The following is a 14,641-nucleotide window of genomic DNA, read 5'->3' on the forward strand; positions in this document are numbered from 1 at the left end:
CTAGCGAGGCCACACCTCAAATCCTGCATTCAGTTTTGGTCCCCTCAGGACAAGAAGGACATTGACATGCTAAAGTGAGTCCAGAGAAGGGCAATGGAGCTGGTAAAGGGCCTGGAGCTCAAGTCTTATGAAGAGCAACTGAGGGAGCTAAGGATGTTTAGCCTGGAGAAAAGGAGGCTCAGAGGAGATCTTATCACTCTCTACGATTACCTGACAGGAGGTGGTACCAAGGTGGGAGTTGTTCTCTTCTCCCGAGTAACAAGTGACAGGACAAGAAGAAATGGCCTCATGATGTGCCAGGGGAGGCTTACATTGAATATTAGAAAAAATTTATTCACTGAAGGGGTTGTGAAGCACTGGAACAGACTGCCCAAGGAAGTGGCTGAGTCACCATTCCTGGAGGTATTTAAAAGGCATATGGATGTGGCATTCTGGGACATGGTTTAGCATTGGACTTGGCAGTGCTGGGTTAACAGCTGGACTGCAACGATCTTAGTTAGAGGTCTTTTCCAACCTAATCCATTCTACAGCTCCACAATTTTTATAAAATTGAACATTTTTAGTTTAGAGTAGGGTAAGTGCCTTGGATGAAACCTTTGGAAGCACAGATGACATTTTGGATGAAACAGCATTGCACCTGTTATTACTTCTCCACCTGGAGTCTACTGTTATCCACAACTACTATGTTCATTCCTTTTATTACTATATTTTTCTTCTCATTTAAAACAAACTACGTGATTTTAGCCAGTTTTACTGCTATTGAGCATTAAACTGCCTATGTACAAACGGACAGACCCAATGTTGTTATGTTATTTTAGTGGGACAACTTCAAATAACAAATATAATGTACTAAAATTCATCTTTCTAGGATTTATCCTTCATTTTGCTGGTGTTATTCAACCAAATCTGCCACTGGCTTCATCTGAACTTGGCTTGATTAAAATTTATTCTATAAACTTTACTGCAGCTGATTCCGTTAAATCTCTGTTCCCCAGCCATTTCCTTGCATCTGGACTATCAAGGACCAAAAAAAGAGAATCTATTCAAAAATATAAAAGAAGGGCTTATTTTTATGTATTTCACATTTACGTAAATGTGAAAAATTTCTCTGCTATTATGATGTTAAAGGATTGGTTTTTAATTGACTGTATTTTTTATTTTAATGTATCAAAAATAAAACCCTGCAGCTTAATTCTCACAATAAATCTTGCACTTCTAACAGAGTTTAAAACATCATTATCAAACTGAAACCTAAATGAGCTGTGCTAACCTACATTTCCATGCTACTGCCCTTTCATTTTAAATACATTTTGTATGTTAAGAATATTTTCAATTTTCTGTTTAAAAGAATCAGAGAAGGCACTTACACCACTGAAATAACAATTTCAGGTGCAATTTAAGCAAGCAAATAACAAAGCAAATAACTAGAGCCTCAATGAGCTTTTTTATACAAATCACTAAGTCAAACCTTCAGGGTAAAAAAAGCTCATTTACTCATCAAGAAGTTAATCCAGTTTGTTCCCTAACTGGGAAATAGCTTTCCCTGCTTTTTTTTTTTTTTGTATGGGTACGCTATTCATTAATGAAACAAAAAAATCTTACCCAGGACTTCACATCTATTATGTAAGTAAACACTACACTTTGATGTAAAAATTTACATTGTTTACAGAATCATTTGAATTTCACATTCACATTACCACCTAGGAGACAAAAGAAATTTCTTTCACACTGCCATCTTCACTACCGTTTTCTTTGACTTTTTAAAACTAATTTGTCCTTTATATCAAAATCTCAAATCCAAATGCCACACATAGTAAGAACAGTAATTTTTTTTCTGTTTAAATTAAGCTCAGTGAAGTTCTGCAAAGCCACACCAATGGATGAGGAAAAACTTTTTTCCATTCGAAGTAAACTCTCTAATAGTCTGTTTTCTCATTATATGAATACTATTCTAAGCATATATCCTCTTACAAAATTAATACTAAAAATTGAATTAAAGAAAGATTCTTCAAGGTAAAGGAAAAAATAGCATTGGAAGAGGAAAACACAATACAAAATCATAAAATAACTACAAAAAGAATTTTTCTGAAATTAACTGATAGTACTGAAAAAGCACTTCAGTACACACCTTGTAAACCAGACTGTAAAGTGGTACTAGCAGACTGATAAGCCTACTACTTCATCCACACTAGAGAATGACCCCATCTAATGATTCAAAAATAAAAATAACTCATTTACATATATACATATATAATACTTGTATCACACAACGAAGCATCCAAAGAAACATTTGCTTTTTATGATAATATGTCTAGGTACAGAAACAAGGCAGCACTAAACTGAATTTTTATTCTCAAGAAAAGTCATTGTTTTATAATTATGCATCCATTTTCTTTCCAAATTACCTTTTCTTTAACCAGGTTATTTACTAAATTTTTAGACATACACAAAAATTGAAAACCAAATTTCTCTCCAATAACATGGGTACACTAACAGTAATTTCTCACAGTACAATTATTAGAAATTTTTTCATTAAATTTTGCCAGTTCTAATTTTTTGCATAGTTGTAATACCTAATGTATTTTTTTCATGTAAATGCAGTATAAAATATGGACATTTCAGAAGGAAAAGCTTCAAGAAACTATAACAGCAAAGGCAAGACATTTAAAAAGTGAAAATAAATAATTCCTAATTAGCTTTGATTACTTCAAACACTTGGCTATGCTTTACAGTTTTTATAAATTATCTTACTCTTTGAGGCAACTTTCAGTCAATCCAGTCATAGTTAGAATAACAGTGTATCAAGGCAGCTTGTCAGTCAGACCCTTCTGCTTCGTGCATCTTGAAATATTGATCCTTCAAAGAAAATACAAAGAACTGCTCACTCGACTCTCAAGCAACACCTGTAGGTGATACAGCCGTATTAGCACAACACTGTTCTGGATTTCCACACATAAGGAATCAAAAATTGCTATAAATCAACATTAAAGGCCAAAATTATTTTCTCAGACATACTAATTTGAATTGAGAGAGATGCTGTTGTCCAAGGATTTTTAATTTTACATTAAATTGCCTTACTGCTTATACACCAGAGAAACTGTAATATAACTAAGACCCAACAGTACTCTTTAATCTTTAATATATAATTAAATTTTGGTGGTTTTTCAATTTATCCAGAGACTTAATACCACTTAAAACTGTGCTTTGTTGTATTCATTTTAATCAAATGTTATTTTAATTGGGTCTGTAAGGACATGTAGAAACTGCTGCACCACAGGGAAGAAACTAATTTTTGATCTTCTGTTCTTACATCTCTGAAACCAGCCTGGTTTCCAGTCTCACCTTTAACTTCCCTTCAGGTATTATTCCCTAGGGTTCCATAGCTTCAATTCCCAATTCAGAGGTGCTCAAAAGAATAATGTATCTCAAAGCACTTCTGGAAAGCAAGACTTGTGGAAATGGGGATGTCTTACCAAATTTTTGGTATTTTCTATGGGAAGAAGTTGAAGCCTAAAGTAGGGCTCCTTGGAAATGCTTCATGGAGCCAATGTGTGAGTATACTACATAGTTGGAGTACCTCCTTTCAAAATGGACAAGCAGTTGTGAATATACTGCACCTCTCCCTGCCTCATCCTGATTTCTCCTAAGCTTCATTCCTTCTCAAAGACAGACAGAGGCTGCCTTTTTTTCCTTCACAAAAGCTGTATGTAAGATAGCCAGGTGCCACCAGACTACTCTCCACACTGCTGAGGGTGTAGCTATCTATGAAGAAGGGAAGAATCATAGAATCATAGAATAAACTGGGTTGGAAAAGACCTACGAGATCATCAAGTCCAATCCTTGATCCATGGCACTAAGTGCCACATCCAGTATGGCAAATAAAGCCCATCAAGGGAAGAATCAGACTTTGAATAAGAACAGTCTACCTTATAGTGAAAGAGAGGGTTTGAGACATAACTTTTGTCACTGTCAGAACACTAAAATACTAAATTATTAATACCCTCTCACAGAGAGCAGTTACAATAGCTGAGACTGGGTTGCAAATCCAGGGAGCAAAATTAGGGCAGCCCCTTTCCCAGCCTTCATTCCTTCCTTGCTTAGCAAGAACTTGACTCAAGCTGTTTCACTCCAATGATTTGGTAAGTAGTTCACCAGTTTCTAGCCTAAACAACAGGTTAAATTCATGATTATATTCCACAATTCAGTTAAGTTCAAATTCCCCAGGTAACATTTACCGTGAAATTAATATCTTCATTCCCTGTCAGAATCAAATTTAAAGTGGTAAATCAACTTTGATCTCTAAGTGCATGAACACAATGTTTTTCATTAAAGAGATATTAAAAACCCTAAGGATGGGGAGGGGAGGGGCAGAGTGTGTTAAGGTTTTCTACCTTTTGTGGGTTTGGTTTGTTTGCGGACGGTTTTTTTTTGTTTTGTTTCACTGGTTGGTTTTTGGTTTGGTTTGGTTTTGCAGTGGGGATTTTTGTTTGGTTGGGTTTTGTGTTTTGAGGGGTTTTTTGTCATTTGAGATCCTGGAGCAAACTTTTATACTGTAATTTAAAAGGAATTGGATCACATTTATGAAAGGGGTTATGTCACATTAGTTACCTGTGCAGCAATCACCAGACAAGAACGACAAAAGAAACCCTTGCAAGCTTCCTTTTCCCAGAGGAAAAAGTGGAAAACAAGCATCAACATATTTAGGGTTTTTCAGCAGAGCATAGGAATACTTTTCTTATAACCCTGAACAGCAGAAAAGGGAAAGAGTCCATGTCTCACATCTTAAGGTGTTTTGCTTTTCTCACATTTGAAATATGAGTGGAACACAAAGGGAACAAACCTGTTTGTACCCTTATCATTGTTTTAAAAATGTTACAGGTTTCCACAGTGCATCACCAGGATCTCTGTATTCAATCTCATGTCTCATTTTTCACTTCATCATTCATTCTGTAACAGGAGCTGATTGCTGTAAAAAATTAATCACCTGGAAATATCTTTCACAAAATCACGGAGGAAGTAAAGATGAAGTAAGATCTTTTCTCAGTCTTCTTTAATCTTGATAATGAGTTCCCAGCATTAGGCTGGGTGCAACAAATTAAATGCATTTTGACATATAATGCTTGATGCTGGGTAGTTGCCGGGTAAGATAATAAATTTCTGCTTAATTAAACCACATTCCTTTTTTTTCCACAAGGGCTGATAATCTAATGGCTATTTGCAACATTGCCTGATGTATTCACATCAGCATATGCTGGGAAAAGTACGATATACCTTTTGATTAATGTAAAAAACCAGAATTTCCAGACATAAAGCCAACAGTTGGCATGACAGAGAACCCTGAACTTCAAACATATGCTTTCTCACATGTTTAATCAGAGGAAGTTTACCTAAGTCACTACACTGGTTTAGCAGAGATATTGAATGTCATGGGGAAAACAGAAAGAGGAAGGAAAGATTTGAAGGTTTAAAAAGGACAGAAGTATAGTTAAAATACTTTTTTAACAAAACTCAACCACTTTAATGTATTTGAGTCAAGATACCCGCACCAAAAAAAAGCCTCCAGTAAAATCTGAGCTGAGGAAACAAATACAATTAAACCTGACCTAACTTGACTGCTGTGTAGAAATGGACTTAGCTATAGAATTGTTTTTGCTACTATAAGAGCATTAAGGGCCAGGTTAGAAAAGTAGTTTTCCCTTTAATTGCCAGCAATCACTGCAGTCTCTTGATCATCGAAGTACTTTATTAGAAGGTACTATTCAGTACTTAATCTTCCATATATCCTACATAACTGCAGGTATGAAAAAAAAAAGGATGTTTGCAGAGACTAGAACAATGACTTTTTTTCTTTGGCTTGCTGGGCAGAGCCACAGAATTATGCAGCAAACTAATTTCTACAAATTAAAATAGAACCTGTTGGGGGCGATGGTGTCTGTATGAAAAGGTGGAATTAGGGCTCTGCATTCGCTGGCTATACTCCCTTTTTTTTCTTGCAAGTGCAGACCACAGAGTTCTCTCCAGCATTTCCTTTTACTGAAATGAAAATGTTGGTACTTATACTTAATGGTGAGTTTTCACACTAGGTTTGCCCTGTTCTAAAGACAAGTAGTTGTCAAGAAGATATGGAGAGGTCCTGCACTCTTCTGTTCCTCACTACAAGTTCCTGCCCTCTTTCCTCACATGTAAGAATTGTAGCAAGCCCAGTGAGCTACATCACTTCATTGATCCAAGAGAAAACAAACTGCTGCAAGAAAGGATTAGGTTCTGACATGCCAGAGATTTCCCCAAAGGAACTCTCTCTTTTGGATGACAGCCAGATACTAAACAAAGCATCATATGAAAGTGTACCCACAGCCTAAGTCTTCATGGATCTGAGTGAGGTGAATGTAATACTGAAGTACTGACATCACTCTAAGTTGACTCTTCCTCCCTACTTCAGCACTGGTGAGGAAACCTCTGCAAAGCCAAGGAAATTTATTTCAGAAGTAGAGTCAAACATCTGAAAATAGGTATTTATGCAATTTATGCACTGTTGTTTTTCTAAAAATAATAATTTTAAAAAATCAAATAAAGATCCTAGTATCTCTGACTTACTCCTTTTAACTCTGAACGGTGAGCCCACAGCATTAATTATGATTTTTCAAATCACTACCAACTACATAAAGATTAAAATATGTTCCTCAAAGACAGCCTCCCAAACAGGCTTTCTTTTCATCTACTTTGCAATTCGAAAGAACTTCTTAGAATTGCAAACTTACTGCTTTTTCCCAACGAACTCTGTTAGTCTTCAAATTTCATTTATACTTGGCTTTTTCATTCAGAGTAATCAGCTGTCCGGTATTTTGAACAGCTGATTATTCTGAATGAATTTTATTCAGACATTCTTTTCTATGACCTTCAGAAAGGACAGAGTTTCTTCATGTCTCTGTGATTAACAGTCACACTTTCTTTTTAAGCTACTTTTCACTACAGCATCTCATTTCCTGACTTTAACAGAATCTCACGCCATTCAGTAATTTAATGCTTATAATTATGGAAAAACATCAGATACATTTTATTTTGAGATAACTTGCTAGAATCCTTGTCTCATGTTCAGCAACTTCAAAATACACAGTCTTTAACATTTTTTCACATGTTCAGGACAAGACATTGGATAAAGCATGACATAGGATTAGCCTGTAAGGAGCTGGCTATCAAGAGGCTAACTTAACAATGGGAAGGGATTCTAAATTCTCCCTACCTACCAGACAGTTAATTAGGTGCAGAATAGGTTTTGATAGCTTCTGATCGTGTAAGTAATAATTTAGAATTTATCTACTTAATCTCATACTTAGTCTTTTGATTCCTCCTGCCTTCTTTCATGATCAGCAAGAGAGATGTGGCTTTAACATTCAAAGGCTTTGGTACTGTTCCTCTCTTTGCTTCATGAAAGGAAACTCTTTGGATATATCCCATTTCCTTCTGGATGGTAACGTTTCAGGTATAAATACATTCAGCTATAGGATGCTGTAAGCAAACAATCCTACAGTCCTCCTACCATTAGAAATCCTGCACTAAAATTTGTACCTCACAGAAAACTGACTCCAGATGTTGCAATCCAGCTAAAAAGAACACTAACTCGAACTGAGTTCTACTTTACTTATGTCACTCCACAGGCAGGGAATTGCACTAACCTCAGTGGAATCTCTTCTAACACACGTAGGTAAAAAGAGAACAGAATGGGGTCTCCTGCCCTCACATGCTCCTTGTCACATGTCTGTATCACAAGAGCACAGCAGTCTGTATAGTCATACTGGCTCTTCTCTCACCATGTCTCAGATACATTTCACAAGATGACAGATGCATTAATAAATTTCACTGCACATTTTTATTAAAAAATACGTCATTGACATTTTATTTTCCTATCTTCATGATTCAAAACATGTCCTTGTATTTCTTCTTAATGACTTGCAGCATTGTTCCTAGTGTAGGCTGTTACATATGTGAATTTTTAATTCTGAAGAGAAGTGCTATATTGTGCAAACTCTGTAAGTCATGTAAAAAGGAATGTCAAACCTTTATTGGATTTCCCTGATTGAGTTTTATATCCACCAACCTTTTAAATCTTACTTGAATAGATTAGTGTATTTGGTTTATCAAGAAAAATATAATTCAAAAAGTATAGGCAACTCCCATACACCAATGCAGTCTCCTGCAAAATAGTTCTAACATAGTACCATCCTTCACATACATTTAACAGGATGTATTTTATAAATAGTGTAAATTTTATATTTGAAGGCTTTTATTTCTAAAAGTAGAAAAATTATGACTAAGCCACTATCCATCATATCTGAGAAGCCATAGCAATCCCATTAGGTTTCCACTGACTGGAAATTGGGAAACATTACTCCCAGGCAGCTACAGGTTGGTCAGTCTCACTTCAGTGCTTTGCAAGATCATGGAGAGCAGAACCTCCTAGAAAAAATGCTAAGGCACAAGGAGGTAACTGGTGAAAGTCAACATGGATTCACATGATTTCAATTCAAATTTGGTGGCCTTCTACGACAGGATGGATAAGGGAAGAGCAACTGACATCATCTGCCTGGACTTTTGCAAAGCATTTAACACTGTCCCACATGACATCCTTATCCCTAAACTGGAGAGAAATTAATCTGATGGATGGACCACTCAGTGGATAAGGAATTGTCTAGATGGTCACACTCAAAGAGTTGCAGTCAATGACTCGATGTGCAAACAGTGAACAGTGATGATTGGTGTTCCTCGGGGGTCGGCACTGGGACCGGTACTGTTTAACATCTTTGCCGGTAACGCGGACAGCAGGATGGAGTAGACCCTTCACAAAGTTTTCCAATGTCACCAACCTGTGTACTGCAGTCAACAGGTTGGATGGAAGGGATGTCATCCAGAGGGACCTTTACAGGCTTGATAGGTGGGCCTGTGTGATCAAGAAGGCAAGTGCAAGGTCTTGCACCTGGATCAGGGCAATCCCCAAACACAAATACAGATGGGGCAAAGAATGGATTAAGAGCAGACCTATGGAGAAGGAAATGGGAGTTTTAGCTGATAAGACGTTCAACATGAGCTGGCAACATGCAATGTGCACTCTAGTCCAGAAAGTCAAATGTGTCCTGCTCTACATCCATCCAAAAAAGCATGGCCAGCAGGTTGAGGGAAGTGATCCTCCTCTACTCTGCCCTCATGAGACCCCACGTGGCATACTGCATCCAGCTCTGGGGTCCCCATCATAAGAAACATGTGGACCTGTTGGAGCAAGTCCAGAGGACAGCTAAAAAGACAGTAAGAGGGCTGGAACACCTTTCCTATGAAGACAGTATGAGAGAATTCGGGTTGTTCAGCCTGGAGAAGAGAAGGGTCTGGAGAGACTCAGAAGTGTCCCTAAAGGAGGCCTATTACAAAGCCAGAGAGGGACTCTTTACAAGAGCAAGTAATGATAGGACAAGGGGGAATGGCTTTCAGCTCAAAGTGAGTAGGTTTAGATTGGATATCAGGAAGAAATTCTTTACTGGGAGGGTTGCCCAGAGAAGTTGTGGATGTCCCATCCCTGAAGTACTCTAAGCCAGGTTGGATGGGACTTAAAGAAACCTGGTCGTGTGGAAGGTGTCCCTGACCATGGCAGGGGGGTTGGAACTAGATGAGCTTTAAGGTCCCTTCCAAACCAAACCATTCTGTAATTCTATGAAAATTATTGTATACATAAATTTACTAACATTATATACTTATAGAATTAGTAATATATGTGTGTAAATATATTTACATACACACACATACACATATGAAAATAATTTTTAGTCTGCTTTGTAACAAATTAGAGCCATATTTCTCAATTTAACCTGCAGCAGGTGGACCCAAAAAGGACTTTCTACTGTTCCCAGAGAGTCTGTCCATCCTTTTCCTAGGCAGTCATGATTTGCTTTAAAGGAATTACAGAAGGAAAAGCATTTTGTGAATAATCCACAGATTCTATTTTTACTGTATTTTGCCAGGCAGAATATTCAATTTCTTCTGTCATCTTGCCACTAGATTTCCTTGCAAAACTCTAGTATGAATTTTAACGCAAGAAAGATATATCCTCTTTCAAAACAACTTTTCTTTTTTAATTCATGGCTGCTTTGATGGCATTTCAAAAACTAATAAGTATACAGACAGATGACTAGATGACAGGTTTCAAAGAACTGTTTTTGCTTTCTGTGACTAAACATTTGACAGTTTTCTTCAAGAAATGTGTTTCCTGAATAACACTTTATAGAAATCTAACAACAAGAATTTATACTCCAAAGCTGTAAAAGCTTTGGAGTAATTATTTTAGAAACTAAGTGGCCATCAACATTTGTATATCCAGTCTTTATTGTTTTGTTCTAATACTGTGCACTGTCATTATCTATTCTTTCAGTAGTATTAAAAGGCTTTACAAACTGCTGATACTCAGTCATTTACTCTCCGATGAAGCCAGAGAGCTTTACAACATTACCTGACCACATCACATTTCAAAAGACACTTAGCTACTGCAAAAGAGGGCTCCTGATGCCAGACAGATTACATTATTGAACTATTACAGTACTCAGTTCTGTTAAATTTTAGAAGGCCCAAGAGGGTTCATGAATCCCAAAACAAAACCAAAAGCCTCTGTGGAATAAATACAAGATTACATACTCTTCAGTATGCATTATTTAACAATGTTTCTGCTTTGGATTTCACAAATCCTATATACATTAACCATTTAATAAAAGTTTGAAAATGTAGATGCTCCACAGATGCTTTTGCAAATGTAGTAGTTTTTCCAGTTCACAAATTACTTACAAAGGTTGCAGAAAAAGGCTTAACTGGAGAATTTTCATATCACAAATTTTAGATTTCACCTTTTGCAACAGAGGGAATGCAATCTCTGGTGTTTAATTAGAAATTTGAAATCACCTACTACTTTAAATACTGTTCTAATACTGATCCCAAGTGAATGCAAAGTGATATTGTAAGCATTTTTCCCCTCTGGTGATAGTGCCCACACAGCTCAATCTAGTACTTTACTTACCACATTATAGGGTCAGTGAGATTTTACCTCAGCTCTGTTCAAAGCTGAGGTCCTTTTTCCGGTCTCTGCCTAATAAGTTTGTGGCCAAAACTTTTAGTTTTCTATCCTTAGACTCATACCTGCCAGACTAGGTTCCACTGGCACTTGGCAGTTCCAGACGCACTTGGCAAAACCACCCCTTACTGTTCATCAAGTTATACTGGCTTCTGGTCCACCGCTGTAGGTCTGTGCCCATTCTAACTTCGTCACTACCATACTGCGGTTCTGTAAGGTTATAGACAACTGTCCTCTTCCAGCTGGCTCAATTAACAAAGGAATTAACAAGATTTAAACAAGTAAAATATCAAATGAGCGACTTAGCTGGCTGTCATGGGAAGGCAATACCCACCTGCAGGGAGAAAGTCAGGCAAGCTGATAGGCTGTAAGATCTTTTGCTGGTTCAGCTGTTGGAAGAACACCCATCTGCCTACACCTAATCTGAGAAGTCACGTGTTAGAAAGCAATTTTTATCGACACAGGATGTTGTGCTCCTTCAACTATTTTCTGTTGTGAATGAATGGTGAAGAATTATGGCATCATAGAAAGCAAAAGCTTCATAACTGCTATCTAGTGATAATGCCCAAATAAGGGCCAAGTGTATTTGCTGTACAAAGTCACTGTGCTGTCATTTAACCCTAGCCAGCAGCCAAGCCCCTCACAGCTACTCACTCCCTCACCGGTAGGACTGGGGAGAGGATCGGAAGTGCAAAAGCCAGAGAACTCGCATGTTGAGATGAAGACAGTTTAGTACGGAAAGCAAAAGCCACGCAAAGCAAAACAAGGAATGAATTCACTGCTTCCCATGGTATAGGGATAGTTTCATTTTCAGAAGAATTTGTAATGGGAAAGCTAGGAACTCAGTTTTCACTAGGAAGGCTTTCTTTCTAAATGGCAACTCTTTCTCAAAGGCAGTTTCAATGCTTTCATCCCCTGCATAGCAAGAGAAGTTCTCAGCCTCTCTCTCTAATATGTGAGAGGATAGAGATAGCCCAAACACACACGTACATAGGCCTTGGGAAGGCGGGGGAGAAACAGAGAGGATAAAGAGGCCCTGAGAGGGTGGAAACTCGCCTTTTTCCCCTCGGGGTCCAATGTGCACAGCACCACTAAAAAGTGGTCCTTCCATCTGTAATAAACCTTTTTTTTTAACCTTCCACTGCCTTGGCATTCTTGGGAAGAATACCTAAGTATGTTTTACCTTACACATGGGCAGGCAGGTGTTCAGACATCTCTGATGAAGGCTTCATCATGCACAGCAGTTACTTGGGAAGACAAACACCATCACTCCAAATGTCTTCCCCCTTTCTCCTTTTCCCCCTCACTTTATATACTGAGCATGATGTCATATGGCATGAAATATCCCTTTGGTCAGTTTGAGTCACCTGTCCCAGCTATGCCTCCTCCCAGCCTTCCACGCACCTCCTGTCTCCTCACCAGCGTGGCAGTACAGAAAGCAGAAAAGGCCTTGGCTCTGTGTAAGCCTTGCTCAGCAATAATAAAAACCTCTGTTATCATCACTGTGTTCAGCACAAACTTAAAACCCAGCCCCATACCAGCCACTGTGAAGAAAATTAACTCTACCCAAGCCCAAACTAGTACATACAGTGTCACAGAAAGCTTTTCATATCCTGTCATGGTCAGTCACCTTTCAAATTAATTAAGCTGAAAAAGCATAGGCATCTTTGTATGCATCTTCCTATCTGTAGACTAGTACAGATAGAGCTTCACAGAAATCAACTAGAGAAGTAAATCAAATATTCTGAATCTAATTCTGTCAGTTTTCATATACCACTATGAATGCAATCCCACCACAGACACCCAATGGCAATGAATTATATCCTAACTTAGTAACGTCCATAGGAATTCTGCTGCTAAGTTCAGTTAGACACCAATGCATCCAAACCAAATAACCAAACATGGGTGAGTACAAGTATCAAAGGAGTTACACACTCGGGTACAAAATGGGTTCCTCCTGGAAACAAAATGAAACTTATCCTGAATTAATGTGATTTAAATTCAGGAGAAAAGTACAGATAGAGTAATCTGCTTTCCTAAGGTCTGTGAGAAGAAAGCAGGGTGCAACAGAGTGCCCGAGAGCAAGGGTGCTGTGCCAACCACATCTCACAGGCTCCACAGAGAAGCTACTGTCAGACACAACATGTCATATGCAGTTATTGTACTGAGCAGACAAGGATGGTAACTGCATGCATAACAGAGATAAGTGCTGACACCTGTCAAGGTACAAATGCACACCCCACATATTGCCCTTACAGTCTGTTTGTGCCCTAAGCCGGTGTTCTCCTTAACCTTTCTCAGTTCTCTGTACAACATCTCTTCTTTAAGGTTCCCTGAAGGCAAGACCTACAGCAGAGCCCTCCGCTGAACAACAGGTGGAGGAAAAGAGCTGAACTTTTGTGAGAAGACGTGCAAGAATCACAGATGCAGTAACATTTGCTGTTACAATCTGAAATGCAGTGTTTGTATATTTGTTTATTTGTACTTTTCCAAGAAAACCCTGTTCTTGACTGGTTAGCTTACTCCTAGCCAGAACCTATGCAACTCAGGGATATCCAATAACTCAGCAATGAACAAGATGAGAATATCAAATACTGTATGCAAGATCCCACTTGAACATCTTGGACAAAAAACCAAAAACAGGCACAGGCTTCCCACCACTGAAGACCATAAGAAAAATAATTCACATTGTTGTTTTTCGGCACCTATGTCCCCTATCACACTGAACATGAAAGACATTTGTGCGGAGCATTCACAAAAGCTAGCAATCCCAGTGATAAAATACCAATCAACAGAAACTACTGAAATGTTTAAAATTCTTTCTCCCTTAGAGTTCAAAGTACTGTTATATAAGCATGAAACCAGAAAATAGAGCTGCAAACCTGTTGTGCAGTGCTAATACCATGACTTTGAGTATGGAAGAAGGATGCAGCAACATTTTGCACGTTAGTGTGGTAGAATCACAGAATATGCTGAGTTGGAAGGGACCCACAAGGATCATCAAGTCCAACTCCTGGTCCTGCACAGGACAGTCACAAGAATCACACCATGTGCCTGAGAGTATTATCCAAAAGCTTTTTGAACTCTGCCAGGCTTGGTGCTGTGATCACTTCCCTGAGAAGCTGGTTCCAGTGCTCATGTAACTATGGATAGGAGGAAACCTATATGGTAGGCTTTCTGCATTTCATGTGTAAGATAGCAAAAGGTCCTAATTATGAGACTCTCAAGAGTTTCTATTACTCCATAATATGGGCCATTCTGCCATCAAGAAAACCTAAAAAAAACCTGCTTCTATAAAACATCTACAGCAAAGAAGTATTAATAATAAGGAGTACACTATCTATCAAAGTGTAGGGCTGCCCTCTATTAGGAACCAGTACTCTGATGCATTAGTTGATGTTTTGTGGAAGCTACTTCTGGTCCTTAAGAATGCTCAGTCCCGCTTGACAAACAGTAGATCCTGTTACAAGGTACTTGGAATACCTATGCATTCTCCTTGGACCTTTAAGGAAAACAGTTACATTAATGAAAAATATCTTG

At 38.1% G+C, this 14,641-nt stretch overlaps 1 protein-coding gene across 24 annotated transcripts in view; it reads right to left on the reverse strand.

Annotated features, from left to right (window-relative positions):
- The window catches only part of NRCAM (neuronal cell adhesion molecule), a 149,657-nt gene that overhangs the window by 79,221 nt on the left and 55,795 nt on the right, over positions 1–14,641 (reverse strand). The window contains exon 3 of one of the 24 annotated variants that reach the window (XM_051795364.1): positions 2,752–2,856. The exons of 22 other annotated variants lie outside the window; for them this stretch is intronic. The gene's annotated coding sequence lies outside the window, so the exon portion shown is untranslated. Of the gene's footprint in view, positions 1–2,751; positions 2,904–14,641 lie in introns of all 24 variants that reach the window. One more of the 24 variants, XM_051795365.1, reaches the window with a different exon arrangement.

The sequence above is a fragment of the Manacus candei genome, unplaced genomic scaffold (assembly GCF_025592945.1).
Source record: "Manacus candei isolate 608988 ecotype Guabito, Panama unplaced genomic scaffold, ASM2559294v1 h1tg000043l, whole genome shotgun sequence".
Classification (NCBI taxonomy): domain Eukaryota; kingdom Metazoa; phylum Chordata; class Aves; order Passeriformes; family Pipridae; genus Manacus; species Manacus candei.